This window comes from Acomys minous (genome assembly GCF_964271855.1).
Source record: "Acomys minous genome assembly, chromosome: 15".
NCBI lineage: Eukaryota > Metazoa > Chordata > Mammalia > Rodentia > Muridae > Acomys > Acomys minous.
The window spans coordinates 23459397-23464041 of record NC_140497.1 but is presented as its reverse complement, the minus strand read 5'-3'; the positions used below and the strand labels follow the sequence as shown (position 1 = coordinate 23464041).

Below are 4645 nucleotides of genomic sequence, written 5' to 3'. Positions count from 1 at the left end.
TTTTCCTTTTGTGCACTTGTAGGTTATCAGGGATTTTTGTGTATAAGAACAAACATAAGTATGCAATGCATTTTGTTTTCTTTTTGTGTAAATGGTATCATATTATGTGGAGAGAAAACATTTCAAGTATTCTGTGATCAGTTCTACAATTTTGTGGGAAATATATTGGTTGTCATTGAATATAATCAAATAAGTAATAAATGATCATCTATTTGTCTTAGATCAATTCCTCGGGGGAAAAGACTCACATCTGTGTGGGTTATTGTAGCTACTTAGGTTTTTAGTGTCCTTTTCTTGGTTGAAGAAACTATATTTTCCTTGTGTGTATTTCTAGGTATGTGATGGTGTGATGGTGTGATAGTGTGATGGTGTGATATGGTGTGTGTGTGTGTGTGTGTGTGTGTGTGTGTGTGTGTGTGTGTAGGCCAGATGTTGTTCCTCAGGTGTCATCCACCTATTTTTTGAAGCAAAATGGTTCTCTCCTTGGCCAGAAATTTATTATGTTTCTTGCTGGCCAGCAAACCCCAGAGATCTTCTTGTTTCTGTTTCCAAAGAGCAAAGCATGTTACCAAACCTGGCCTTTTTATGTTCATTCCAGGACTTGAACTCAGGACCTCAAGCTTGCACAGAAGCACTTTACTGACTGGGCCATCTCCCCAGCTCTTGTTTGACATTGCAGTATGTATCTGAAAGCAGTATAAAACTCATCACCGTTCAAACTACTTCCATTTGACCGTCCACAGAACTCATCACATTTCCTCATCTGCATTGTTCTAACCCTCCTCTCCCACTCTCCACCAGGCAGCCCAACCTTCTGCCACTGTCTGAGTAGTCTTACCTCAGGACACATTTCTTTGGAGAGGATATTCAGTTATGCCTTCGACCATTGGCTGGGTATCTGTGCTGGTGTGGCAGGCCTTGGAAGCATGCGTGGTTTACTGTCTGTTGTCTGGGATGTGCAACCGTGAGAGCGTGAATATCAAACCTCTGTCACAGAATCAGGTTCTGAGTGCTGGGTCACTAGCTGGTGGCACAGTTGTCCACTTGTGGAAAATTTCGGAGAAGTGGGGCCTAGGTGAAGGGGTGACACCGGGAATGTACTCTTGAAGGTCATACCACACTCTTGGTAACCTTCTCTCTGGGTCTCTGCTTCCTGTACTTGCACAAGGAAGTAAAGCTCTTTTACAACCTGTTCCCACCACCTCGCTCTTGTGCCCAGGTGCACATGGCCAAGCAGCCATTGCCTGAATTCTTGGAAGCTGTGAGCTAAACTACGCCCTTTCTCCTATAAGCTGCTTCTACTAGGTATTTTTGTCACTGAGTAGGAAAAGAAACAAATGCAGTATCTTACCGATGTCTATGACACAAGCCTTTTAAAGTATCTATGATTTTATTAGTTCTTTGAGAATTTCATGCACCTTGCTCATATTGGTCATGTGGCCCCCACTGCACCCAGATCTCACACCGCCCTACCTACTCACCTTTGTTGTTATCCTCTTCCTCCTTTTTTTTTTTTTTAAATAAAACAAACCTATCAAGTCCATTTTGTTTAATATATTCTTGGATGTATGGATTTCTACTGGAGCTTGGGTGGATTACCAGGCTTATACTTTTAGAAAAAAAAAATCAATTCTCCTTCTCCCAGAAGCTATTACTTTCCAATAGTTCCCAGACTAGTGGTAGGACTTCATACTCACTCCCCCTTTTTCTTGCTGAGATTTGGTCTGGCTTGAGTTCGAAGACCTTGTGTTTGCTATCATAACTGCTCTGAGCTCACATGTGTATCTTCCTGCTGTGTCCAGAAGACACCATTGCCTTGTAATCATCCTCACATGGAAACTGGCTGCCTGCTGTAGAAGCTTGAGAGAGAGAGAGAGAGAGAGAGAGAGAGAGAGAGAGAGAGAGAGAGAGAGAGAGAGAGAGAGATATGGATGGAGAGAGAGAGAGAGGGGGGGAGAGAGAGAGAGAGAGGGAGAGGGAGAGGGAGAGGGAGAGAGAGAGAGAACAGTCTATTTTTATTTATGGCCCTTATAACAGGGCGATAATACCCCACTAGACAGCACAGGTTAACAAAGTAAATTTAAAAAGCTAAATGCCAGGAATAGATCACTACTTAGGTAGTCATTGGCCGGTGAGGTTTCATAGACCCTAAAATATTACAGGTTATTACCAATTCTCTTGTTACTCCCAATTTGACAGTAAAAGCCTGTTGCTAAAGACAGCATATCTGAGTCATAGGATATGAAGACAAAAGCTGGTACCGACCCAGAAGCCTCAGCGTTACCAGGCAGTTTTCTTAGTGCTGGAAGGGCTATGCTGGAGGAGAAAAATAGTCACCAATCTTAACCAACTGTGAACACTGTGCACACCGTGATGAGTGAACTGACAAAACATGCCCACTGCAATATTGGCCCCAATATCTGGTGAGTAACCAACCACTTTCTGATTGGGTTTTAAGGCTCTCTCGCCACAAGAAAAAAACCTGTAACTGGCACTATTATCATAATCAAGAACCTGTGGCTAGAAAGGTCATAGGCCCTGTTAGGGGAGAAGCCACTACTTACTCTGCTAAGTAGACATAGCAGTAAACTAATTCCTAATGATTTATTAATACATCTACAGATTAATGTTTCTCTCATCAATTATCAGAGAAGTTTCTATTTGCTAGTTGGTGATTAACACAGAGCATCACAACTGGTCAACGTGCAGAGAATAAGAGACCACAAAAGGCTCAACCCTTAATGGGGCATCTGCATCACACCCCCTCCCCCGCAAGGCTTGGAGATCATTGCGCAAGAGGGGATGGAAACAGTGTAAATGTCATATATGCCACTTTCGCTTATCGATCTGATGTCATTACTAGAGTAAGCCAAGATGATATTCAACCAAATGCCCAGAAAAATCCAGTTCCTTTCAGGTTGTATTTTGACGGTAAAATAGTTTACAGGGCTCTGTGGTAAGACAAGACATGTATGCACGGTAGTCTAGCCCAAGTGAACGCAAGTTTTCTTTTCTGTTTTCTTTCTGATAAAGGTATAACAATAGACATTTCACAGCTCAGCCACATCCTAGAAGCCACATTAATTTGCCCAAACAAAGAACCATACCTGGGTCGGTCCGCAGGTGCAGCATTTGATTGAATTTGAGGCAGTTTGTTGTCTTCTTCCAGATAATTTTTCTAGGAGCCATACTAGATAATGAAATAGATATATAATTTGGACCACTAAATCTGGTATTTTTAAAGTCTTTGAAAAATAGATGAATAGAAAATGCTATTGATTCCTGGAACATAATCTGTCCCCCTCCTGCTCCCCCACTTTTTTTTTTAAAGCAAGATCTCACTATATAGCATTGACTGGCCTTGCTGTATAGAGGAGAATGGCTGCAAACCCACAGAGTTCTTCCTGCCTCTGCATCCCAAGGCGCTGAGGTTAAAGCATGTGATTTCATGCCTATATGCAATATTGATTCGTGAGGTCACTGCAGGACTTCTGTTTGTCCTTATGTAGTTCTGTAAACTTTACCCCACAAACCAAGTAGTTAATGTCAATATTTTGCCAAATATACCTAGTCCAATACTATATACATATGTAACTATATGTGCACATTTGTAAGATACACAATAAATTAATTCTAGACAAGCTATATAAGTATTGATTTTTTAAAAAAATAGATTAGGATGAATAACAAGAAATACCAGTGGCAAGAACAGAGAAGAACTGTTTATGGAATGAACAGAGAACACCGACTTTGAAGAAGTTGTCAGTTTCTTAAAATGTCTCATGTAGTCTAGGTAGGCCAGGAGCTGGTTGACTCTGAAGATGACTTGGGGCCCCACTCACCCTTCTTATAGCTCTGGAATGCTGGTATTACAGGTGTAATCAATCTCATCGAGGCCCGGAATCTGGCTGGCTAGGTTGGCTCTACTCACTGATCTGAACCTCCAGTTTCCTTAAAAGTGAAACAAGCCTTATAATCACAGGCTCCAGTGAGCCACGTCTAGACACCCTGCAAAGAAAAATAGAAGCAAATGAATGCAACAGTATTTGAAACTAATTTGTCACGGTGGTTTTATTTTTAATAGCAAAGACAGACTGGAAACAACCTATCTACCCAACATCAACAACAAAAATAAGCAAACAGATCCAGTGTATCCATATGGTGGAGTGACATTTATAACTACAAATAAGTGAGATATTGATGCACATGATGATATGGCTGAATTTCAAAGTAATCACAGCAAGTAAGAGGAGTCAGGCAAAAATACTTATTATGTGAATCAATTTATACAAAATTGTAGAAAATGTACACTTATTTGATGGAAAGTAGATTGATGGCTGCGTGGAGCTAGGAAAGAATTGAGAGAAGGGAAAAAAGAGGGAAAGAGACTTTTAAAAAAATTACAGTGCTGCTGATTGAACCCAGAGCTTCAAGCATGTTTGGCCAGCATTCCAGCACTGAGCTATCTATCCCCCGAGTCTTCAAAGTCAAGTCTTTCAGGCGATGGAAAGACGTATTATTTGATTGTAATGGAGCTCCTGTGGTCACACATACAACCGAAAGTCCTAAAATTGTACACCTGAACTACATAAGGCTTTACAGGCTATTTATATATCACCAAGGATAATTTAAACATATGTCACTT

The 4645-nt window shown here is 41.0% G+C and overlaps 1 long non-coding RNA gene across 1 annotated transcript; it reads right to left on the bottom strand.

Moving 5' to 3' along the window:
- Positions 1–1643: 1643 nt before the first annotated feature.
- Positions 1644–3895, bottom strand: LOC311584463. Its single transcript, XR_014774890.1, has 3 exons — positions 3843–3895; positions 3108–3190; positions 1644–1859 (listed from the first exon to the last, which is right to left on the bottom strand). It is a non-coding gene; the product is annotated as an uncharacterized lncRNA (long non-coding RNA).
- Between the last annotated feature and the right edge of the window lie 750 nt (positions 3896–4645).